This window comes from Eschrichtius robustus, chromosome 1, assembly GCF_028021215.1.
Source record: "Eschrichtius robustus isolate mEscRob2 chromosome 1, mEscRob2.pri, whole genome shotgun sequence".
NCBI classification, from domain to species: domain Eukaryota; kingdom Metazoa; phylum Chordata; class Mammalia; order Artiodactyla; family Eschrichtiidae; genus Eschrichtius; species Eschrichtius robustus.
This window is the reverse complement of record NC_090824.1, coordinates 145,791,436-145,816,383: the sequence shown is the minus strand read 5'-3', so window position 1 is coordinate 145,816,383 and position 24,948 is coordinate 145,791,436. Positions and strand designations below refer to the sequence as shown.

Below are 24,948 nucleotides of genomic sequence, written 5' to 3'. Positions count from 1 at the left end.
CCTCAACTTGCCGCACTGTCCTCACTTCGCCAGGTTTCATGGACTATACAGAGGGCCCCATGCTGCTGCAGGTGTTTGTTCCCGGGCACTCCACCACCTGCCTCAGTGTGACAGAACACAGGGATGTTTGAGAAAAGTGAACGGGGGCACAGAGGCAAAGGGTGATACCGCCCAGCGAAGTGCGCTGCGATGTGCGCTATATCTCACCTCAACATTTCATTTGCAGCCCATCATGTCTGTGTGTCCACAGCCAAACGTGAATGCATCATGGCACAGATGCCTTCAGAGTGCACGGGCATCAACACAAAGAGCACGGCCGTCCATCAAACCCCTGGTATGGGCCTTGAACTTCCCCGCCTGAGCCGCCTCCCCACCGACACAGCATAGGGATGTCATCCTGAACCGCTGAGACACCCTCAGGGGAAATGGGATTACTCAGCGTAAGAGCCACTGCCCTCTGGGGAACCAAACCACTCCTGGCGCATACGCTTCCACACAATGGACTCAGCCTCAAGGGGAAATGTGGTCCCTGAGATCTTCCACAAGGGAACGACCCTTGGACAAATGTCACGACCTCCAACAAAAGCAGCTTGTAGGGACCGGTGACAAATCGCACCAGAGGAACTCCTGGACTGAATAATGGAGATTCACCTGTAGCCATACTTCCTGGCCTGCTGCCAAGACTGGCAACCTACCCTTAGCCCACACACAAAGCTAATGGCACGGGAACCATTCCGATGCTCAACGCGGCGGGGAAACCCTTGCAACAATGGTGTAACTTGCAGTGGTGTCTGGCACTTTCACACTCTGGGCCCATCAGTGACGTGACATTGGGGAAACCGTGAGGCCCAGGTACTCTACAAGCAACTTGTTACCCACAGCCATGCAACGAGAGAACCCAGACAACAGCCTAGACACTTGAACCGGTATGATTTGTCTGGCCTGTGGCCAGGCTCGCCGGATACCACAGTCTCGACGCACCAGCGGGTGGCAGGAAAAATGACACCCACACCACACATCCTCTCCTGCCCTTAAAACTGTAGCCTTTCCTTGGCAACCGACTCCCTTGTTTCTGCATGGTTGCGCCCAATGACCTCCTAGTAGAGCTCCAATCCTCAGGGAACGCTATGTGGGCCGAGTATAGAAATGATGCTTGGCTGTCCTCAGGAACACCTTCACATCTTCAACACAGGGGGAACGTGGCCAGACAGGGACAAAACACCCCAAGGCCTCTAAATCGGCCCCCATGAGAAGACACCATACTGTGCCATGAAGGCAACCTTTCGCTGGACAAGGACCCGCCATGAAGCAAATCGACCAAGGAGAGGAAAGAGGCGGGACAGTCCACAAAGGTGCTCCCGTATTCTCTCCCTACACGTGCCTCCAGATGCTCCTGAGGGAATCCCAAATGTGTTCCGGGGACCCCATGGCCACCGTCGATCTATCCACCCACCAATAAACCTGTGGGCTTAGTCAGCCATCTCACGTGTCTCTTTCACTCGCCTTGCCTTACTCTCTCTCCACCGGGATCCCAACGTGTCACGGCAAGATGCCAGAGCCACCCCTCACCAAGGAAGCTTGCCGTGACCAAGCTTGACTAAGGCATTTTCCAGCCCCTTCACACAGCACACACAAGCAGGACACAACCCGAGGAGGAGCCATCAGATTGCCTAAACTCCCAGGAACACTGGCCCATTTGATTTCTCCCCTCATCAGGAGAAACCTAAATTGCATATGGTCTCCCAAGCAGAACATGACAAAGAAGCCTGGCCTAGGCCTGGAATCCTGTTCTGACCCTGAGCCTACAGACTTCTGTTTCTTTGAGGCCACACGGCAATGACCAGCAGGTGGGGGCAACCTGTAGAACACAAGCGCAGGTGGCAGAACCAGCAATGGCGCACGCTTCCTCTCCTACCTGCATGCTGAACCGTGACAGGGGACAGCAGTCCTGGCTAGACCAAGGAACAAAGAGACGGCAAGCTGTCCCAAGCCTTCCCACCTGCATTGGCATCCCAGGCTCCTTTCCCAATGGCTCTTCTCCCCATGAGATGACCACAACCCTCAACTTGAACAACGTGGCTGTGGACACCCACAGCCGCAAATGCTATGTGAACCTCTCCCTACTTTCCTTTTGGGAGCCACGTGCTGGACCTCAGTTCCAAAGAGGAGACGGTAGGGATTTTTCACTCATTTTGTTCAGATTTCCAAGGAAAGCATTTGTGGGAGTCATCATCGATCCAAACTCGGGCTCAAACGTTGGACATGCAAAGTTGCAGATTCCACCATGGGACGGCCAGCGAGCTGAATCATATCAGCGTACAGAAGTGGCCAGAGCCGAGCCATGAGTCAGGAAATGCAGCCAGTTCTCAGGGCATGAAAGCTCGTGTTCCCCGAGAAATTACCAGAAGGTGAGGGTGTAGCCCCGGTGCACACGTTCCCGTCGCCAAACCTTTAGGTTAAGCAAAGAAGTGTCCCTTACCGCAACAAGGGTTAAAGCAGGATCCTCATGGAATGCACGCCAGGACCCATCCGAGACTCCTTCGCCTGGCCTCGCCTTGCCACGCCGTCCTCCTTTCAACGGGTATCAGGGATTATACGGATGGCCCCAGGCTGCTGCTAGCATTCTTTCCCTGGCATTCCACCTGGCTCGGGTGAGAGAACACACGCAGGCTTGAGGAGGGTGCACGGGCGCAGCGAGGGACAGGTCGATACCACCCAGTGATGTGTGTTCTATCTCTCCTCAACATTTCATTTGCTGTCCGTCTTGCCTGTGTGTACGCACCCAAACGTGAAAGCATCGTGGCACAGGCGCCTTCAGAGCATGCGGCCATCAGGACAAAGAGCGCCGCCGGCCAACAACACCCTGGTCTCGGGCCCTGAAATTCCTCTCCTGAGCAATCTGCCCCGCATCACAGCAAAACGATGTCTTCCTGATCCCCTGAGACACCCTCAGGACAACTGGGCCCCCTCAGCCTAAGAGCAAGTGCCCTCTTTGGCAACAAACACGCCCTTGGCACTTATGATTCCACACAGTGGACACACCCTCAAGGCGAGAGATCTTCCACAAGGGAAGGGCCCTTGGCCGAATATGACGACCTCCATCAAAAGCGGCTCGTAGGGACCCGTGACAAAGGGCACCTGAGGAACCCCTGGACTGATCAAGGGAGACTCACCAGCAGGCATACTTCCTGGTCTCCTGCCAAGCCAGAGGAACTTCTTAGGACCGCAACCAAAGCTAATGGCAAGGGAGCCATTCCAATGCCCAAAGTGGCGGGGCAAACCCTTGCAGCAACTGGGTATCTTATTGTACCACCTTGCACATTGTCTTTCTTCCCTTCAAGGACTAGACCTTGGAGAAACCATGAGACCCTGGTCCTCCAGAACCAACGTGTCACCCACAGCCGTGCAATGAGGGAACGCCTCCGACATCCTGGACCCTTGAACCGGCATGACTTCTCTGGCTTGAAGCCATGCATGCTGGAGATCACAGGCTCGCAGCACCAGAAGGCGGCAGGACAAAATGACCCCTGCAGCACACATTCACTCCAGCCCTTAAACCTGTAGCATTTCCTTGGCAGCCAACTCGCTTCTTTCTGCATGGTTGGGCCCAAAGACCTCTGGGAAGAGCTCCAAACCTCAGGGAATGCTATGCCGACTGGGCATAGCAATGACGCTGGGCTGTCCGAAGGAACACCTTAACATCCTCAACATAGGGGCAAGGAGGCCACACAGGGACAAAACATCCCAACGGCTCCAAATCGGGCCCAGTGAGAAGACACCATACTGTGCTGTGAAGGCACCATTCAGTGGAACAAGGACCCGCCGTGAAGCACATTGAGAAAGGAGAGGAAAAGGTTGGGATGGTCCATGAATGTGCACCTGTGTTCCTTCCCTACACGGGACTCCAAATGCTCCTGAAGATATCCCAAAAGAGTTCCGGGAACCCTATGTCCACCGAACATCTATCCACCCAACAGTAAGCCTGTGGGCTTAGCCAACACTCTCACGTGTATTTCCCACTCGCCTTGCCTTCCTCTCTCCACCAGGATCCAGACGAATCCACCCCTCACCTAAGTAGCTTGATATCCCCTGGAATTGCCTAAGGCATTTTCCAACCTCTCCACACACAACACACAAGCAGGACACAACCCAAGGAGGAGCCAGCAGCGTCGCCCAAATCTGTGGGACGGTGGCCCATTTGATTTCCCCTGACCATCAGGGCAAATGTAAACTACATCCCACCTCCCAAGCTGAACATGACATAGAAGCCTGGCCTGGCCAGGACTCCTTCTCTGACCCTGAGTGCAGAGACTTCTGCTTCCTTGCGGGAACAAGGCAACGACCTGAGCTCGAGGGTGGCCTGTAGATCTCGAGGGGAAGCCAGAGGAGTACCAGTGTCTCACGCTTCCTTTCATACCTGCATACAGACCGCGGCAGGATATAGCAGTTTTGGCTAGACTCAGGTGCCCAGAGACATCAAGTTGTCCTTAGCCTTCCCATGTAGATGGACATCCCAGGCTCCTTTCCACATGGCTCTTTCTGCACGAGAAGCCCGCCACCCTCAACTTGAACAATGTTGCTGCACACGCCCACAGTAGCAAATGCGACATGGACCTCTCCCTAATTTTCCTTTGGGAGCCACGTGCTGGACCTCAGTTAGGATGAGAAGATGGTAGGTATTGCTCATTCATTTTGTTTAGATTTTGAAGGAATGCATTTATGGGAGTCATCATCGATCCACGCAGCTGCTCAAAGGCTGGACGTGCAAAGTCGCGGATTGTCAGCAAGCTAAAACCTCTCAGCAGTAGGGAGCGGCCAGACTCGAGCCACGGGGCAGAAAGTGCACCCAAGTCTCAGGGCATTGGAGCTCGGGTTCCCCAGGAAGAGCCCGGAATGTGACGGGGTAGTCTGGCCGCACAAGTCCCCGTGGCCAAACATCTAGGTTTCTTCAAAGAAGTTCCGTTTACCCCCACAAGGTTTCTACCACGAACCTTGTCAAGCCAGAGGCGATGCCCTTGGGTCGTACAGAAAGCTATTGGCATTGGAGATATTCCAATGCCCAAACTGGCAGGGCAAACCCTTGCAGCAACTGGGTAACTTGCCCTGGCGCATTGTATTTTCGCCCCCGGGACTGTCAGTGACATGACCGCGGAGAAACCTGAGACCCATTCATTGGTTCAGAGTTCCAAGCAGTGCATTTATGGGAGTCATCATCAATCCACCTGCTCAAAGGCTGCACGTTCAAAGTTGCAGGCTCCACCGCAGGGCAGCCAACGATCTCAATCATGTCAGCAGTCAGGAGCGGCCAGAGCCGACCCACGGGGCTGCCAATGGAGCTAAGGATCATGGCATCGGATCTGGGGTGCCACTGGAGGAGCCAAGAAGGTGAGGGTGTAGTCTCAGGGCACAAGTCCCCGTGGCCAAACATCTAGGTTTCTGCAAAGAATTTCCACTCACCACCACAAGGTTCCTACGAGGATCCTCAAGTACTTCACGCCAAAATCACTCTGAGACTCTTTTGCCTCGACTTGCCTCAACTTGCCGCACTGTCCTCACTTCGCCAGGTTTCATGGACTATACAGAGGGCCCCATGCTGCTGCAGGTGTTTGTTCCCGGGCACTCCACCACCTGCCTCAGTGTGACAGAACACAGGGATGTTTGAGAAAAGTGAACGGGGGCACAGAGGCAAAGGGTGATACCGCCCAGCGAAGTGCGCTGCGATGTGCGCTATATCTCACCTCAACATTTCATTTGCAGCCCATCATGTCTGTGTGTCCACAGCCAAACGTGAATGCATCATGGCACAGATGCCTTCAGAGTGCACGGGCATCAACACAAAGAGCACGGCCGTCCATCAAACCCCTGGTATGGGCCTTGAACTTCCCCGCCTGAGCCGCCTCCCCACCGACACAGCATAGGGATGTCATCCTGAACCGCTGAGACACCCTCAGGGGAAATGGGATTACTCAGCGTAAGAGCCACTGCCCTCTGGGGAACCAAACCACTCCTGGCGCATACGCTTCCACACAATGGACTCAGCCTCAAGGGGAAATGTGGTCCCTGAGATCTTCCACAAGGGAACGACCCTTGGACAAATGTCACGACCTCCAACAAAAGCAGCTTGTAGGGACCGGTGACAAATCGCACCAGAGGAACTCCTGGACTGAATAATGGAGATTCACCTGTAGCCATACTTCCTGGCCTGCTGCCAAGACTGGCAACCTACCCTTAGCCCACACACAAAGCTAATGGCACGGGAACCATTCCGATGCTCAACGCGGCGGGGAAACCCTTGCAACAATGGTGTAACTTGCAGTGGTGTCTGGCACTTTCACACTCTGGGCCCATCAGTGACGTGACATTGGGGAAACCGTGAGGCCCAGGTACTCTACAAGCAACTTGTTACCCACAGCCATGCAACGAGAGAACCCAGACAACAGCCTAGACACTTGAACCGGTATGATTTGTCTGGCCTGTGGCCAGGCTCGCCGGATACCACAGTCTCGACGCACCAGCGGGTGGCAGGAAAAATGACACCCACACCACACATCCTCTCCTGCCCTTAAAACTGTAGCCTTTCCTTGGCAACCGACTCCCTTGTTTCTGCATGGTTGCGCCCAATGACCTCCTAGTAGAGCTCCAATCCTCAGGGAACGCTATGTGGGCCGAGTATAGAAATGATGCTTGGCTGTCCTCAGGAACACCTTCACATCTTCAACACAGGGGGAACGTGGCCAGACAGGGACAAAACACCCCAAGGCCTCTAAATCGGCCCCCATGAGAAGACACCATACTGTGCCATGAAGGCAACCTTTCGCTGGACAAGGACCCGCCATGAAGCAAATCGACCAAGGAGAGGAAAGAGGCGGGACAGTCCACAAAGGTGCTCCCGTATTCTCTCCCTACACGTGCCTCCAGATGCTCCTGAGGGAATCCCAAATGTGTTCCGGGGACCCCATGGCCACCGTCGATCTATCCACCCACCAATAAACCTGTGGGCTTAGTCAGCCATCTCACGTGTCTCTTTCACTCGCCTTGCCTTACTCTCTCTCCACCGGGATCCCAACGTGTCACGGCAAGATGCCAGAGCCACCCCTCACCAAGGAAGCTTGCCATGACCAAGCTTGACTAAGGCATTTTCCAGCCCCTTCACACAGCACACACAAGCAGGACACAACCCGAGGAGGAGCCATCAGATTGCCTAAACTCCCAGGAACACTGGCCCATTTGATTTCTCCCCTCATCAGGAGAAACCTAAATTGCATATGGTCTCCCAAGCAGAACATGACAAAGAAGCCTGGCCTAGGCCTGGAATCCTGTTCTGACCCTGAGCCTACAGACTTCTGTTTCTTTGAGGCCACACGGCAATGACCAGCAGGTGGGGGCAACCTGTAGAACACAAGCGCAGGTGGCAGAACCAGCAATGGCGCACGCTTCCTCTCCTACCTGCATGCTGAACCGTGACAGGGGACAGCAGTCCTGGCTAGACCAAGGAACAAAGAGACGGCAAGCTGTCCCAAGCCTTCCCACCTGCATTGGCATCCCAGGCTCCTTTCCCAATGGCTCTTCTCCCCATGAGATGACCACAACCCTCAACTTGAACAACGTGGCTGTGGACACCCACAGCCGCAAATGCAATGTGAACCTCTCCCTACTTTCCTTTTGGGAGCCACGTGCTGGACCTCAGTTCCAAAGAGGAGACGGTAGGGATTTTTCACTCATTTTGTTCAGATTTCCAAGGAAAGCATTTGTGGGAGTCATCATCGATCCAAACTCGGGCTCAAACGTTGGACATGCAAAGTTGCAGATTCCACCATGGGACGGCCAGCGAGCTGAATCATATCAGCGTACAGAAGTGGCCAGAGCCGAGCCATGAGTCAGGAAATGCAGCCAGTTCTCAGGGCATGAAAGCTCGTGTTCCCCGAGAAATTACCAGAAGGTGAGGGTGTAGCCCCGGTGCACACGTTCCCGTCGCCAAACCTTTAGGTTAAGCAAAGAAGTGTCCCTTACCGCAACAAGGGTTAAAGCAGGATCCTCATGGAATGCACGCCAGGACCCATCCGAGACTCCTTCGCCTGGCCTCGCCTTGCCACGCCGTCCTCCTTTCAACGGGTATCAGGGATTATACGGATGGCCCCAGGCTGCTGCTAGCATTCTTTCCCTGGCATTCCACCTGGCTCGGGTGAGAGAACACACGCAGGCTTGAGGAGGGTGCACGGGCGCAGCGAGGGACAGGTCGATACCACCCAGTGATGTGTGTTCTATCTCTCCTCAACATTTCATTTGCTGTCCGTCTTGCCTGTGTGTACGCACCCAAACGTGAAAGCATCGTGGCACAGGCGCCTTCAGAGCATGCGGCCATCAGGACAAAGAGCGCCGCCGGCCAACAACACCCTGGTCTCGGGCCCTGAAATTCCTCTCCTGAGCAATCTGCCCCGCATCACAGCAAAACGATGTCTTCCTGATCCCCTGAGACACCCTCAGGACAACTGGGCCCCCTCAGCCTAAGAGCAAGTGCCCTCTTTGGCAACAAACACGCCCTTGGCACTTATGATTCCACACAGTGGACACACCCTCAAGGCGAGAGATCTTCCACAAGGGAAGGGCCCTTGGCCGAATATGACGACCTCCATCAAAAGCGGCTCGTAGGGACCCGTGACAAAGGGCACCTGAGGAACCCCTGGACTGATCAAGGGAGACTCACCAGCAGGCATACTTCCTGGTCTCCTGCCAAGCCAGAGGAACTTCTTAGGACCGCAACCAAAGCTAATGGCAAGGAAGCCATTCCAATGCCCAAAGTGGCGGGGCAAACCCTTGCAGCAACTGGGTATCTTATCGTACCACCTTGCACATTGTCTTTCTTCCCTTCAAGGACTAGACCTTGGAGAAACCATGAGACCCTGGTCCTCCAGAACCAACGTGTCACCCACAGCCGTGCAATGAGGGAACGCCTCCGACATCCTGGACCCTTGAACCGGCATGACTTCTCTGGCTTGAAGCCATGCATGCTGGAGATCACAGGCTCGCAGCACCAGAAGGCGGCAGGACAAAATGACCCCTGCAGCACACATTCACTCCAGCCCTTAAACCTGTAGCATTTCCTTGGCAGCCAACTCGCTCCTTTCTGCATGGTTGGGCCCAAAGACCTCCGGGAAGAGCTCCAAACCTCAGGGAATGCTATGCCGACTGGGCATAGCAATGACGCTGGGCTGTCCGAAGGAACACCTTAACATCCTCAACATAGGGGCAAGGAGGCCACACAGGGACAAAACATCCCAACGGCTCCAAATCGGGCCCAGTGAGAAGACACCATACTGTGCTGTGAAGGCACCATTCAGTGGAACAAGGACCCGCCGTGAAGCACATTGAGAAAGGAGAGGAAAAGGTTGGGATGGTCCATGAATGTGCACCTGTGTTCCTTCCCTACACGGGACTCCAAATGCTCCTGAAGATATCCCAAAAGAGTTCCGGGAACCCTATGTCCACCGAACATCTATCCACCCAACAGTAAGCCTGTGGGCTTAGCCAACACTCTCACGTGTATTTCCCACTCGCCTTGCCTTCCTCTCTCCACCAGGATCCAGACGAATCCACCCCTCACCTAAGTAGCTTGATATCCCCTGGAATTGCCTAAGGCATTTTCCAACCTCTCCACACACAACACACAAGCAGGACACAACCCAAGGAGGAGCCAGCAGCGTCGCCCAAATCTGTGGGACGGTGGCCCATTTGATTTCCCCTGACCATCAGGGCAAATGTAAACTACATCCCACCTCCCAAGCTGAACATGACATAGAAGCCTGGCCTGGCCAGGACTCCTTCTCTGACCCTGAGTGCAGAGACTTCTGCTTCCTTGCGGGAACAAGGCAACGACCTGAGCACGAGGGTGGCCTGTAGATCTCGAGGGGAAGCCAGAGGAGTACCAGTGGCTCACGCTTCCTTTCATACCTGCATACAGACCGCGGCAGGATATAGCAGTTTTGGCTAGACTCAGGTGCCCAGAGACATCAAGTTGTCCTTAGCCTTCCCATGTAGATGGACATCCCAGGCTCCTTTCCACATGGCTCTTTCTGCACGAGAAGCCCGCCACCCTCAACTTGAACAATGTTGCTGCACACGCCCACAGTAGCAAATGCGACATGGACCTCTCCCTAATTTTCCTTTGGGAGCCACGTGCTGGACCTCAGTTAGGATGAGAAGATGGTAGGTATTGCTCATTCATTTTGTTTAGATTTTGAAGGAATGCATTTATGGGAGTCATCATCGATCCACGCAGCTGCTCAAAGGCTGGACGTGCAAAGTCGCGGATTGTCAGCAAGCTAAAACCTCTCAGCAGTAGGGAGCGGCCAGACTCGAGCCACGGGGCAGAAAGTGCACCCAAGTCTCAGGGCATCGGAGCTCGGGTTCCCCAGGAAGAGCCCGGAATGTGACGGGGTAGTCTCGCCGCACAAGTCCCCGTGGCCAAACATCTAGGTTTCTTCAAAGAAGTTCCGTTTACCCCCACAAGGTTTCTACCACGAACCTTGTCAAGCCAGAGGCGATGCCCTTGGGTCGTACAGAAAGCTATTGGCATTGGAGATATTCCAATGCCCAAACTGGCAGGGCAAACCCTTGCAGCAACTGGGTAACTTGCCCTGGCGCATTGTATTTTCGCCCCCGGGACTGTCAGTGACATGACCGCGGAGAAACCTGAGACCCATTCATTGGTTCAGAGTTCCAAGCAGTGCATTTATGGGAGTCATCATCAATCCACCTGCTCAAAGGCTGCACGTTCAAAGTTGCAGGCTCCACCGCAGGGCAGCCAACGATCTCAATCATGTCAGCAGTCAGGAGCGGCCAGAGCCGACCCACGGGGCTGCCAATGGAGCTAAGGATCATGGCATCGGATCTGGGGTGCCACTGGAGGAGCCAAGAAGGTGAGGGTGTAGTCTCAGGGCACAAGTCCCCGTGGCCAAACATCTAGGTTTCTGCAAAGAATTTCCACTCACCACCACAAGGTTCCTACGAGGATCCTCAAGTACTTCACGCCAAAATCACTCTGAGACTCTTTTGCCTCGACTTGCCTCAACTTGCCGCACTGTCCTCACTTCGCCAGGTTTCATGGACTATACAGAGGGCCCCATGCTGCTGCAGGTGTTTGTTCCCGGGCACTCCACCACCTGCCTCAGTGTGACAGAACACAGGGATGTTTGCGAAAAGTGAACGGGGGCACAGAGGCAAAGGGTGATACCGCCCAGCGAAGTGCGCTGCGATGTGCGCTATATCTCCCCTCAACATTTCATTTGCAGCCCATCATGTCTGTGTGTCCACAGCCAAACGTGAATGCATCATGGCACAGATGCCTTCAGAGTGCACGGGCATCAACACAAAGAGCACGGCCGTCCATCAAACCCCTGGTATGGGCCTTGAACTTCCCCGCCTGAGCCGCCTCCCCACCGACACAGCATAGGGATGTCATCCTGAACCGCTGAGACACCCTCAGGGGAAATGGGATTACTCAGCGTAAGAGCCACTGCCCTCTGGGGAACCAAACCACTCCTGGCGCATACGCTTCCACACAATGGACTCAGCCTCAAGGGGAAATGTGGTCCCTGAGATCTTCCACAAGGGAACGACCCTTGGACAAATGTCACGACCTCCAACAAAAGCAGCTTGTAGGGACCGGTGACAAATCGCACCAGAGGAACTCCTGGACTGAATAATGGAGATTCACCTGTAGCCATACTTCCTGGCCTGCTGCCAAGACTGGCAACCTACCCTTAGCCCACACACAAAGCTAATGGCACGGGAACCATTCCGATGCTCAACGCGGCGGGGAAACCCTTGCAACAATGGTGTAACTTGCAGTGGTGTCTGGCACTTTCACACTCTGGGCCCATCAGTGACGTGACATTGGGGAAACCGTGAGGCCCAGGTACTCTACAAGCAACTTGTTACCCACAGCCATGCAACGAGAGAACCCAGACAACAGCCTAGACACTTGAACCGGTATGATTTGTCTGGCCTGTGGCCAGGCTCGCCGGATACCACAGTCTCGACGCACCAGCGGGTGGCAGGAAAAATGACACCCACACCACACATCCTCTCCTGCCCTTAAAACTGTAGCCTTTCCTTGGCAACCGACTCCCTTGTTTCTGCATGGTTGCGCCCAATGACCTCCTAGTAGAGCTCCAATCCTCAGGGAACGCTATGTGGGCCGAGTATAGAAATGATGCTTGGCTGTCCTCAGGAACACCTTCACATCTTCAACACAGGGGGAACGTGGCCAGACAGGGACAAAACACCCCAAGGCCTCTAAATCGGCCCCCATGAGAAGACACCATACTGTGCCATGAAGGCAACCTTTCGCTGGACAAGGACCCGCCATGAAGCAAATCGACCAAGGAGAGGAAAGAGGCGGGACAGTCCACAAAGGTGCTCCCGTATTCTCTCCCTACACGTGCCTCCAGATGCTCCTGAGGGAATCCCAAATGTGTTCCGGGGACCCCATGGCCACCGTCGATCTATCCACCCACCAATAAACCTGTGGGCTTAGTCAGCCATCTCACGTGTCTCTTTCACTCGCCTTGCCTTACTCTCTCTCCACCGGGATCCCAACGTGTCACGGCAAGATGCCAGAGCCACCCCTCACCAAGGAAGCTTGCCATGACCAAGCTTGACTAAGGCATTTTCCAGCCCCTTCACACAGCACACACAAGCAGGACACAACCCGAGGAGGAGCCATCAGATTGCCTAAACTCCCAGGAACACTGGCCCATTTGATTTCTCCCCTCATCAGGAGAAACCTAAATTGCATATGGTCTCCCAAGCAGAACATGACAAAGAAGCCTGGCCTAGGCCTGGAATCCTGTTCTGACCCTGAGCCTACAGACTTCTGTTTCTTTGAGGCCACACGGCAATGACCAGCAGGTGGGGGCAACCTGTAGAACACAAGCGCAGGTGGCAGAACCAGCAATGGCGCACGCTTCCTCTCCTACCTGCATGCTGAACCGTGACAGGGGACAGCAGTCCTGGCTAGACCAAGGAACAAAGAGACGGCAAGCTGTCCCAAGCCTTCCCACCTGCATTGGCATCCCAGGCTCCTTTCCCAATGGCTCTTCTCCCCATGAGATGACCACAACCCTCAACTTGAACAACGTGGCTGTGGACACCCACAGCCGCAAATGCAATGTGAACCTCTCCCTACTTTCCTTTTGGGAGCCACGTGCTGGACCTCAGTTCCAAAGAGGAGACGGTAGGGATTTTTCACTCATTTTGTTCAGATTTCCAAGGAAAGCATTTGTGGGAGTCATCATCGATCCAAACTCGGGCTCAAACGTTGGACATGCAAAGTTGCAGATTCCACCATGGGACGGCCAGCGAGCTGAATCATATCAGCGTACAGAAGTGGCCAGAGCCGAGCCATGAGTCAGGAAATGCAGCCAGTTCTCAGGGCATGAAAGCTCGTGTTCCCCGAGAAATTACCAGAAGGTGAGGGTGTAGCCCCGGTGCACACGTTCCCGTCGCCAAACCTTTAGGTTAAGCAAAGAAGTGTCCCTTACCGCAACAAGGGTTAAAGCAGGATCCTCATGGAATGCACGCCAGGACCCATCCGAGACTCCTTCGCCTGGCCTCGCCTTGCCACGCCGTCCTCCTTTCAACGGGTATCAGGGATTATACGGATGGCCCCAGGCTGCTGCTAGCATTCTTTCCCTGGCATTCCACCTGGCTCGGGTGAGAGAACACACGCAGGCTTGAGGAGGGTGCACGGGCGCAGCGAGGGACAGGTCGATACCACCCAGTGATGTGTGTTCTATCTCTCCTCAACATTTCATTTGCTGTCCGTCTTGCCTGTGTGTACGCACCCAAACGTGAAAGCATCGTGGCACAGGCGCCTTCAGAGCATGCGGCCATCAGGACAAAGAGCGCCGCCGGCCAACAACACCCTGGTCTCGGGCCCTGAAATTCCTCTCCTGAGCAATCTGCCCCGCATCACAGCAAAACGATGTCTTCCTGATCCCCTGAGACACCCTCAGGACAACTGGGCCCCCTCAGCCTAAGAGCAAGTGCCCTCTTTGGCAACAAACACGCCCTTGGCACTTATGATTCCACACAGTGGACACACCCTCAAGGCGAGAGATCTTCCACAAGGGAAGGGCCCTTGGCCGAATATGACGACCTCCATCAAAAGCGGCTCGTAGGGACCCGTGACAAAGGGCACCTGAGGAACCCCTGGACTGATCAAGGGAGACTCACCAGCAGGCATACTTCCTGGTCTCCTGCCAAGCCAGAGGAACTTCTTAGGACCGCAACCAAAGCTAATGGCAAGGGAGCCATTCCAATGCCCAAAGTGGCGGGGCAAACCCTTGCAGCAACTGGGTATCTTATTGTACCACCTTGCACATTGTCTTTCTTCCCTTCAAGGACTAGACCTTGGAGAAACCATGAGACCCTGGTCCTCCAGAACCAACGTGTCACCCACAGCCGTGCAATGAGGGAACGCCTCCAACATCCTGGACCCTTGAACCGGCATGACTTCTCTGGCTTGAAGCCATGCATGCTGGAGATCACAGGCTCGCAGCACCAGAAGGCGGCAGGACAAAATGACCCCTGCAGCACACATTCACTCCAGCCCTTAAACCTGTAGCATTTCCTTGGCAGCCAACTCGCTTCTTTCTGCATGGTTGGGCCCAAAGACCTCCGGGAAGAGCTCCAAACCTCAGGGAATGCTATGCCGACTGGGCATAGCAATGACGCTGGGCTGTCCGAAGGAACACCTTAACATCCTCAACATAGGGGCAAGGAGGCCACACAGGGACAAAACATCCCAACGGCTCCAAATCGGGCCCAGTGAGAAGACACCATACTGTGCCGTGAAGGCACCATTCAGTGGAACAAGGACCCGCCGTGAAGCACATTGAGAAAGGAGAGGAAAAGGTTGGGATGGTCCATGAATGTGCACCTGTGTTCCTTCCCTACACGGGACTCCAAATGCTCCTGAAGATATCCCAAAAGAGTTCCGGGAACCCTATGTCCACCGAACATCTATCCACCCAACAGTAAGCCTGTGGGCTTAGCCAACACTCTCACGTGTATTTCCCACTCGCCTTGCCTTCCTCTCTCCACCAGGATCCAGACGAATCCACCCCTCACCTAAGTAGCTTGATATCCCCTGGAATTGCCTAAGGCATTTTCCAACCTCTCCACACACAACACACAAGCAGGACACAACCCAAGGAGGAGCCAGCAGCGTCGCCCAAATCTGTGGGACGGTGGCCCATTTGATTTCCCCTGACCATCAGGGCAAATGTAAACTACATCCCACCTCCCAAGCTGAACATGACATAGAAGCCTGGCCTGGCCAGGACTCCTTCTCTGACCCTGAGTGCAGAGACTTCTGCTTCCTTGCGGGAACAAGGCAACGACCTGAGCTCGAGGGTGGCCTGTAGATCTCGAGGGGAAGCCAGAGGAGTACCAGTGGCTCACGCTTCCTTTCATACCTGCATACAGACCGCGGCAGGATATAGCAGTTTTGGCTAGACTCAGGTGCCCAGAGACATCAAGTTGTCCTTAGCCTTCCCATGTAGATGGACATCCCAGGCTCCTTTCCACATGGCTCTTTCTGCACGAGAAGCCCGCCACCCTCAACTTGAACAATGTTGCTGCACACGCCCACAGTAGCAAATGCGACATGGACCTCTCCCTAATTTTCCTTTGGGAGCCACGTGCTGGACCTCAGTTAGGATGAGAAGATGGTAGGTATTGCTCATTCATTTTGTTTAGATTTTGAAGGAATGCATTTATGGGAGTCATCATCGATCCACGCAGCTGCTCAAAGGCTGGACGTGCAAAGTCGCGGATTGTCAGCAAGCTAAAACCTCTCAGCAGTAGGGAGCGGCCAGACTCGAGCCACGGGGCAGAAATTGCACCCAAGTCTCAGGGCATTGGAGCTCGGGTTCCCCAGGAAGAGCCCGGAATGTGACGGGGTAGTCTGGCCGCACAAGTCCCCGTGGCCAAACATCTAGGTTTCTTCAAAGAAGTTCCGTTTACCCCCACAAGGTTTCTACCACGAACCTTGTCAAGCCAGAGGCGATGCCCTTGGGTCGTACAGAAAGCTATTGGCATTGGAGATATTCCAATGCCCAAACTGGCAGGGCAAACCCTTGCAGCAACTGGGTAACTTGCCCTGGCGCATTGTATTTTCGCCCCCGGGACTGTCAGTGACATGACCGCGGAGAAACCTGAGACCCATTCATTGGTTCAGAGTTCCAAGCAGTGCATTTATGGGAGTCATCATCAATCCACCTGCTCAAAGGCTGCACGTTCAAAGTTGCAGGCTCCACCGCAGTGCAGCCAACGATCTCAATCATGTCAGCAGTCAGGAGCGGCCAGAGCCGACCCACGGGGCTGCCAATGGAGCTAAGGATCATGGCATCGGATCTGGGGTGCCACTGGAGGAGCCAAGAAGGTGAGGGTGTAGTCTCAGGGCACAAGTCCCCGTGGCCAAACATCTAGGTTTCTGCAAAGAATTTCCACTCACCACCACAAGGTTCCTACGAGGATCCTCAAGTACTTCACGCCAAAATCACTCTGAGACTCTTTTGCCTCGACTTGCCTCAACTTGCCGCACTGTCCTCACTTCGCCAGGTTTCATGGACTATACAGAGGGCCCCATGCTGCTGCAGGTGTTTGTTCCCGGGCACTCCACCACCTGCCTCAGTGTGACAGAACACAGGGATGTTTGAGAAAAGTGAACGGGGGCACAGAGGCAAAGGGTGATACCGCCCAGCGAAGTGCGCTGCGATGTGCGCTATATCTCACCTCAACATTTCATTTGCAGCCCATCATGTCTGTGTGTCCACAGCCAAACGTGAATGCATCATGGCACAGATGCCTTCAGAGTGCACGGGCATCAACACAAAGAGCACGGCCGTCCATCAAACCCCTGGTATGGGCCTTGAACTTCCCCGCCTGAGCCGCCTCCCCACCGACACAGCATAGGGATGTCATCCTGAACCGCTGAGACACCCTCAGGGGAAATGGGATTACTCAGCGTAAGAGCCACTGCCCTCTGGGGAACCAAACCACTCCTGGCGCATACGCTTCCACACAATGGACTCAGCCTCAAGGGGAAATGTGGTCCCTGAGATCTTCCACAAGGGAACGACCCTTGGACAAATGTCACGACCTCCAACAAAAGCAGCTTGTAGGGACCGGTGACAAATCGCACCAGAGGAACTCCTGGACTGAATAATGGAGATTCACCTGTAGCCATACTTCCTGGCCTGCTGCCAAGACTGGCAACCTACCCTTAGCCCACACACAAAGCTAATGGCACGGGAACCATTCCGATGCTCAACGCGGCGGGGAAACCCTTGCAACAATGGTGTAACTTGCAGTGGTGTCTGGCACTTTCACACTCTGGGCCCATCAGTGACGTGACATTGGGGAAACCGTGAGGCCCAGGTACTCTACAAGCAACTTGTTACCCACAGCCATGCAACGAGAGAACCCAGACAACAGCCTAGACACTTGAACCGGTATGATTTGTCTGGCCTGTGGCCAGGCTCGCCGGATACCACAGTCTCGACGCACCAGCGGGTGGCAGGAAAAATGACACCCACACCACACATCCTCTCCTGCCCTTAAAACTGTAGCCTTTCCTTGGCAACCGACTCCCTTGTTTCTGCATGGTTGCGCCCAATGACCTCCTAGTAGAGCTCCAATCCTCAGGGAACGCTATGTGGGCCGAGTATAGAAATGATGCTTGGCTGTCCTCAGGAACACCTTCACATCTTCAACACAGGGGGAACGTGGCCAGACAGGGACAAAACACCCCAAGGCCTCTAAATCGGCCCCCATGAGAAGACACCATACTGTGCCATGAAGGCAACCTTTCGCTGGACAAGGACCCGCCATGAAGCAAATCGACCAAGGAGAGGAAAGAGGCGGGACAGTCCACAAAGGTGCTCCCGTATTCTCTCCCTACACGTGCCTCCAGATGCTCCTGAGGGAATCCCAAATGTGTTCCGGGGACCCCATGGCCACCGTCGATCTATCCACCCACCAATAAACCTGTGGGCTTAGTCAGCCATCTCACGTGTCTCTTTCACTCGCCTTGCCTTACTCTCTCTCCACCGGGATCCCAACGTGTCACGGCAAGATGCCAGAGCCACCCCTCACCAAGGAAGCTTGCCGTGACCAAGCTTGACTAAGGCATTTTCCAGCCCCTTCACACAGCACACACAAGCAGGACACAACCCGAGGAGGAGCCATCAGATTGCCTAAACTCCCAGGAACACTGGCCCATTTGATTTCTCCCCTCATCAGGAGAAACCTAAATTGCATATGGTCTCCCAAGCAGAACATGACAAAGAAGCCTGGCCTAGGCCTGGAATCCTGTTCTGACCCTGAGCCTACAGACTTCTGTTTCTTTGAGGCCACACGGCAATGACCAGCAGGTGGGGGCAACCTGTAGAACACAAGCGCAGGTGGCAGAACCAGCAATGGCGCACGCTTCCTCTCCTACCTGCATGCTGAACCGTGACAGGGGACAGCAGTCCTGGCTAGACCAAGGAACAAAGAGACGGCAAGCTGTCCCAAGCCTTCCCACCTGCATTGGCATCCCAGGCTCCTTTCCCAATGGCTCTTCTCCCCATGAGATGACCACAACCCTCAACTTGAACAACGTGGCTGTGGACACCCACAGCCGCAAATGCAATGTGAACCTCTCCCTACTTTCCTTTTGGGAGCCACGTGCTGGACCTCAGTTCCAAAGAGGAGACGGTAGGGATTTTTCACTCATTTTGTTCAGATTTCCAAGGAAAGCATTTGTGGGAGTCATCATCGATCCAAACTCGGGCTCAAACGTTGGACATGCAAAGTTGCAGATTCCACCATGGGACGGCCAGCGAGCTGAATCATATCAGCGTACAGAAGTGGCCAGAGCCGAGCCATGAGTCAGGAAATGCAGCCAGTTCTCAGGGCATGAAAGCTCGTGTTCCCCGAGAAATTACCAGAAGGTGAGGGTGTAGCCCCGGTGCACACGTTCCCGTCGCCAAACCTTTAGGTTAAGCAAAGAAGTGTCCCTTACCGCAACAAGGGTTAAAGCAGGATCCTCATGGAATGCACGCCAGGACCCATCCGAGACTCCTTCGCCTGGCTTCGCCTTGCCACGCCGTCCTCCTTTCAACGGGTATCAGGGATTATACGGATGGCCCCAGGCTGCTGCTAGCATTCTTTCCCTGGCATTCCACCTGGCTCGGGTGAGAGAACACACGCAGGCTTGAGGAGGGTGCACGGGCGCAGCGAGAGACAGGTCGATACCACCCAGTGATGTGTGTTCTATCTCTCCTCAACATTTCATTTGCTGTCCGTCTTGCCTGTGTGTACGCACCCAAACGTGAAAGCATCGTGGCACAGGCGCCTTCAGAGCATGCGGCCATCAGGACAAAGAGCGCCGCCGGCCAACAACACCCTGGTCTCGGGCCCTGAAATTCCTCTCCTGAGCAATCTGCCCCGCATCACAGCAAAACGATGTCTTCCTGATCCCCTGAGACACCCTCAGGACAACTGGGCCCCCTCAGCCTAAGAGCAAGTGCCCTCTTTGGCAACAAACACGCCCTTGGCACTTATGATTCCACACAGTGGACACACCCTTAAGGCGAGAGATCTTCCACAAGGGAAGGGCCCTTGGCCGAATATGACGACCTCCATCAAAAGCGGCTCGTAGGGACCCGTGACAAAGGGCACCTGAGGAACCCCTGGACTGATCAAGGGAGACTCACCAGCAGGCATACTTCCTGGTCTCCTTCCAAGCCAGAGGAACTTCTTAGGACCGCAACCACAGCTAATGGCAAGGGAGCCATTCCAATGCCCAAAGTGGCGGAGCAAACCCTTGCAGCAACTGGGTATCTTATCGTAGCACCTTGCACATTGTCTTTCTTCCCTTCAAGGACAAGACCTTGGAGAAAACATGAGACCCAGGTCCTCCAAAACCAACGTGTCACCCACAGCCGTGCAATGAGGGAACGCCTCCAACATCCTGGACCCTTGAACCGGCATGACTTCTCTGGCTTGAAGCCATGCATGCTGGAGATCACAGGCTCGCAGCACCAGAAGGCGGCAGGACAAAATGACCCCTGCAGCACACATTCACTCCAGCCCTTAAACCTGTAGCATTTCCTTGGCAGCCAACTCGCTCCTTTCTGCATGGTTGGGCCCAAAGACCTCCGGGAAGAGCTCCAAACCTCAGGGAATGCTATGCCGACTGGGCATAGCAATGACGCTGGGCTGTCCGAAGGAACACCTTAACATCCTCAACATAGGGGCAAGGAGGCCACACAGGGACAAAACATCCCAACGGCTCCAAATCGGGCCCAGTGAGAAGACACCATACTGTGCTGTGAAGGCACCATTCAGTGGAACAAGGACCCGCCGTGAAGCACATTGAGAAAGGAGAGGAAAAGGTTGGGATGGTCCATGAATGTGCACCTGTGTTCCTTCCCTACACGGGACTCCAAATGCTCCTGAAGATATCCCAAAAGAGTTCCGGGAACCCTATGTCCACCGAACATCTATCCACCCAACAGTAAGCCTGTGGGCTTAGCCAACACTCTCACGTGTATTTCCCACTCGCCTTGCCTTCCTCTCTCCACCAGGATCCAGACGAATCCACCCCTCACCTAAGTAGCTTGATATCCCCTGGAATTGCCTAAGGCATTTTCCAACCTCTCCACACACAACACACAAGCAGGACACAACCCAAGGAGGAGCCAGCAGCGTCGCCCAAATCTGTGGGACGGTGGCCCATTTGATTTCCCCTGACCATCAGGGCAAATGTAAACTACATCCCACCTCCCAAGCTGAACATGACATAGAAGCCTGGCCTGGCCAGGACTCCTTCTCTGACCCTGAGTGCAGAGACTTCTGCTTCCTTGCGGGAACAAGGCAACGACCTGAGCTCGAGGGTGGCCTGTAGATCTCGAGGGGAAGCCAGAGGAGTACCAGTGGCTCACGCTTCCTTTCATACCTGCATACAGACCGCGGCAGGATATAGCAGTTTTGGCTAGACTCAGGTGCCCAGAGACATCAAGTTGTCCTTAGCCTTCCCATGTAGATGGACATCCCAGGCTCCTTTCCACATGGCTCTTTCTGCACGAGAAGCCCGCCACCCTCAACTTGAACAATGTTGCTGCACACGCCCACAGTAGCAAATGCGACATGGACCTCTCCCTAATTTTCCTTTGGGAGCCACGTGCTGGACCTCAGTTAGGATGAGAAGATGGTAGGTATTGCTCATTCATTTTGTTTAGATTTTGAAGGAATGCATTTATGGGAGTCATCATCGATCCACGCAGCTGCTCAAAGGCTGGACGTGCAAAGTCGCGGATTGTCAGCAAGCTAAAACCTCTCAGCAGTAGGGAGCGGCCAGACTCGAGCCACGGGGCAGAAATTGCACCCAAGTCTCAGGGCATTGGAGCTCGGGTTCCCCAGGAAGAGCCCGGAATGTGACGGGGTAGTCTGGCCGCACAAGTCCCCGTGGCCAAACATCTAGGTTTCTTCAAAGAAGTTCCGTTTACCCCCACAAGGTTTCTACCACGAACCTTGTCAAGCCAGAGGCGATGCCCTTGGGTCGTACAGAAAGCTATTGGCATTGGAGATATTCCAATGCCCAAACTGGCAGGGCAAACCCTTGCAGCAACTGGGTAACTTGCCCTGGCGCATTGTATTTTCGCCCCCGGGACTGTCAGTGACATGACCGCGGAGAAACCTGAGACCCATTCATTGGTTCAGAGTTCCAAGCAGTGCATTTATGGGAGTCATCATCAATCCACCTGCTCAAAGGCTGCACGTTCAAAGTTGCAGGCTCCACCGCAGTGCAGCCAACGATCTCAATCATGTCAGCAGTCAGGAGCGGCCAGAGCCGACCCACGGGGCTGCCAATGGAGCTAAGGATCATGGCATCGGATCTGGGGTGCCACTGGAGGAGCCAAGAAGGTGAGGGTGTAGTCTCAGGGCACAAGTCCCCGTGGCCAAACATCTAGGTTTCTGCAAAGAATTTCCACTCACCACCACAAGGTTCCTACGAGGATCCTCAAGTACTTCACGCCAAAATCACTCTGAGACTCTTTTGCCTCGACTTGCCTCAACTTGCCGCACTGTCCTCACTTCGCCAGGTTTCATGGACTATACAGAGGGCCCCATGCTGCTGCAGGTGTTTGTTCCCGGGCACTCCACCACCTGCCTCAGTGTGACAGAACACAGGGATGTTTGAGAAAAGTGAACGGGGGCACAGAGGCAAAGGGTGATACCGCCCAGCGAAGTGCGCTGCGATGTGCGCTATATCTCACCTCAACATTTCATTTGCAGCCCATCATGTCTGTGTGTCCACAGCCAAACGTGAATGCATCATGGCACAGATGCCTTCAGAGTGCACGGGCATCAACACAAAGAGCACGGCCGTCCATCAAACCCCTGGTATGGGCCTTGAACTTCCCCGCCTGAGCCGCCTCCCCACCGACACAGCATAGGGATGTCATCCTGAACCGCTGAGACACCCTCAGGGGAAATGGGATTACTCAGCGTAAGAGCCACTGCCCTCTGGGGAACCAAACCACTCCTGTCGCATACGCTTCCACACAATGGACTCAGCCTCAAGGGGAAATGTGGTCCCTGAGATCTTCCACAAGGGAACGACCCTTGGACAAATGTCACGACCTCCAACAAAAGCAGCTTGTAGGGACCGGTGACAAATCGCACCAGAGGAACTCCTGGACTGAATAATGGAGATTCACCTGTAGCCATACTTCCTGGCCTGCTGCCAAGACTGGCAACCTACCCTTAGCCCACACACAAAGCTAATGGCACGGGAACCATTCCGATGCTCAACGCGGCGGGGAAACCCTTGCAACAATGGTGTAACTTGCAGTGGTGTCTGGCACTTTCACACTCTGGGCCCATCAGTGACGTGACATTGGGGAAACCGTGAGGCCCAGGTACTCTACAAGCAACTTGTTACCCACAGCCATGCAACGAGAGAACCCAGACAACAGCCTAGACACTTGAACCGGTATGATTTGTCTGGCCTGTGGCCAGGCTCGCCGGATACCACAGTCTCGACGCACCAGCGGGTGGCAGGAAAAATGACACCCACACCACACATCCTCTCCTGCCCTTAAAACTGTAGCCTTTCCTTGGCAACCGACTCCCTTGTTTCTGCATGGTTGCGCCCAATGACCTCCTAGTAGAGCTCCAATCCTCAGGGAACGCTATGTGGGCCGAGTATAGAAATGATGCTTGGCTGTCCTCAGGAACACCTTCACATCTTCAACACAGGGGGAACGTGGCCAGACAGGGACAAAACACCCCAAGGCCTCTAAATCGGCCCCCATGAGAAGACACCATACTGTGCCATGAAGGCAACCTTTCGCTGGACAAGGACCCGCCATGAAGCAAATCGACCAAGGAGAGGAAAGAGGCGGGACAGTCCACAAAGGTGCTCCCGTATTCTCTCCCTACACGTGCCTCCAGATGCTCCTGAGGGAATCCCAAATGTGTTCCGGGGACCCCATGGCCACCGTCGATCTATCCACCCACCAATAAACCTGTGGGCTTAGTCAGCCATCTCACGTGTCTCTTTCACTCGCCTTGCCTTACTCTCTCTCCACCGGGATCCCAACGTGTCACGGCAAGATGCCAGAGCCACCCCTCACCAAGGAAGCTTGCCGTGACCAAGCTTGACTAAGGCATTTTCCAGCCCCTTCACACAGCACACACAAGCAGGACACAACCCGAGGAGGAGCCATCAGATTGCCTAAACTCCCAGGAACACTGGCCCATTTGATTTCTCCCCTCATCAGGAGAAACCTAAATTGCATATGGTCTCCCAAGCAGAACATGACAAAGAAGCCTGGCCTAGGCCTGGAATCCTGTTCTGACCCTGAGCCTACAGACTTCTGTTTCTTTGAGGCCACACGGCAATGACCAGCAGGTGGGGGCAACCTGTAGAACACAAGCGCAGGTGGCAGAACCAGCAATGGCGCACGCTTCCTCTCCTACCTGCATGCTGAACCGTGACAGGGGACAGCAGTCCTGGCTAGACCAAGGAACAAAGAGACGGCAAGCTGTCCCAAGCCTTCCCACCTGCATTGGCATCCCAGGCTCCTTTCCCAATGGCTCTTCTCCCCATGAGATGACCACAACCCTCAACTTGAACAACGTGGCTGTGGACACCCACAGCCGCAAATGCAATGTGAACCTCTCCCTACTTTCCTTTTGGGAGCCACGTGCTGGACCTCAGTTCCAAAGAGGAGACGGTAGGGATTTTTCACTCATTTTGTTCAGATTTCCAAGGAAAGCATTTGTGGGAGTCATCATCGATCCAAACTCGGGCTCAAACGTTGGACATGCAAAGTTGCAGATTCCACCATGGGACGGCCAGCGAGCTGAATCATATCAGCGTACAGAAGTGGCCAGAGCCGAGCCATGAGTCAGGAAATGCAGCCAGTTCTCAGGGCATGAAAGCTCGTGTTCCCCGAGAAATTACCAGAAGGTGAGGGTGTAGCCCCGGTGCACACGTTCCCGTCGCCAAACCTTTAGGTTAAGCAAAGAAGTGTCCCTTACCGCAACAAGGGTTAAAGCAGGATCCTCATGGAATGCACGCCAGGACCCATCCGAGACTCCTTCGCCTGGCTTCGCCTTGCCACGCCGTCCTCCTTTCAACGGGTATCAGGGATTATACGGATGGCCCCAGGCTGCTGCTAGCATTCTTTCCCTGGCATTCCACCTGGCTCGGGTGAGAGAACACACGCAGGCTTGAGGAGGGTGCACGGGCGCAGCGAGGGACAGGTCGATACCACCCAGTGATGTGTGTTCTATCTCTCCTCAACATTTCATTTGCTGTCCGTCTTGCCTGTGTGTACGCACCCAAACGTGAAAGCATCGTGGCACAGGCGCCTTCAGAGCATG

The 24,948-nt window shown here is 54.6% G+C and overlaps 13 non-coding genes across 13 annotated transcripts; all 13 read right to left on the bottom strand.

Moving 5' to 3' along the window:
* Positions 1–2,147: 2,147 nt before the first annotated feature.
* LOC137753387 (small nucleolar RNA SNORD116) lies at positions 2,148–2,239 on the bottom strand. Its single transcript, XR_011071469.1, has one exon. It is a non-coding gene; the product is annotated as a small nucleolar RNA SNORD116 (small nucleolar RNA).
* A 2,408-nt stretch (positions 2,240–4,647) lies between these two features.
* Positions 4,648–4,739, bottom strand: LOC137778420 (small nucleolar RNA SNORD116). The gene has a single exon (XR_011076883.1). It is a non-coding gene; the product is annotated as a small nucleolar RNA SNORD116 (small nucleolar RNA).
* Positions 4,740–5,128: 389 nt separating this feature from the next.
* On the bottom strand, positions 5,129–5,220 carry LOC137751951 (small nucleolar RNA SNORD116). Its single transcript, XR_011071003.1, has one exon. It is a non-coding gene; the product is annotated as a small nucleolar RNA SNORD116 (small nucleolar RNA).
* A 2,458-nt stretch (positions 5,221–7,678) lies between these two features.
* Positions 7,679–7,770, bottom strand: LOC137753378 (small nucleolar RNA SNORD116). Its single transcript, XR_011071467.1, has one exon. It is a non-coding gene; the product is annotated as a small nucleolar RNA SNORD116 (small nucleolar RNA).
* A 2,408-nt stretch (positions 7,771–10,178) lies between these two features.
* On the bottom strand, positions 10,179–10,270 carry LOC137778416 (small nucleolar RNA SNORD116). The gene has a single exon (XR_011076882.1). It is a non-coding gene; the product is annotated as a small nucleolar RNA SNORD116 (small nucleolar RNA).
* Positions 10,271–10,659: 389 nt separating this feature from the next.
* Positions 10,660–10,751, bottom strand: LOC137751947 (small nucleolar RNA SNORD116). The gene has a single exon (XR_011071001.1). It is a non-coding gene; the product is annotated as a small nucleolar RNA SNORD116 (small nucleolar RNA).
* Positions 10,752–13,209: 2,458 nt separating this feature from the next.
* On the bottom strand, positions 13,210–13,301 carry LOC137753376 (small nucleolar RNA SNORD116). The gene has a single exon (XR_011071466.1). It is a non-coding gene; the product is annotated as a small nucleolar RNA SNORD116 (small nucleolar RNA).
* A 2,408-nt stretch (positions 13,302–15,709) lies between these two features.
* Positions 15,710–15,801, bottom strand: LOC137778413 (small nucleolar RNA SNORD116). The gene has a single exon (XR_011076879.1). It is a non-coding gene; the product is annotated as a small nucleolar RNA SNORD116 (small nucleolar RNA).
* A 389-nt stretch (positions 15,802–16,190) lies between these two features.
* Positions 16,191–16,282, bottom strand: LOC137751943 (small nucleolar RNA SNORD116). The gene has a single exon (XR_011070998.1). It is a non-coding gene; the product is annotated as a small nucleolar RNA SNORD116 (small nucleolar RNA).
* A 2,458-nt stretch (positions 16,283–18,740) lies between these two features.
* LOC137753372 (small nucleolar RNA SNORD116) lies at positions 18,741–18,832 on the bottom strand. Its single transcript, XR_011071465.1, has one exon. It is a non-coding gene; the product is annotated as a small nucleolar RNA SNORD116 (small nucleolar RNA).
* Positions 18,833–21,240: 2,408 nt separating this feature from the next.
* LOC137778407 (small nucleolar RNA SNORD116) lies at positions 21,241–21,332 on the bottom strand. Its single transcript, XR_011076872.1, has one exon. It is a non-coding gene; the product is annotated as a small nucleolar RNA SNORD116 (small nucleolar RNA).
* Positions 21,333–21,721: 389 nt separating this feature from the next.
* LOC137751938 (small nucleolar RNA SNORD116) lies at positions 21,722–21,813 on the bottom strand. The gene has a single exon (XR_011070997.1). It is a non-coding gene; the product is annotated as a small nucleolar RNA SNORD116 (small nucleolar RNA).
* A 2,458-nt stretch (positions 21,814–24,271) lies between these two features.
* On the bottom strand, positions 24,272–24,363 carry LOC137753371 (small nucleolar RNA SNORD116). The gene has a single exon (XR_011071464.1). It is a non-coding gene; the product is annotated as a small nucleolar RNA SNORD116 (small nucleolar RNA).
* Between the last annotated feature and the right edge of the window lie 585 nt (positions 24,364–24,948).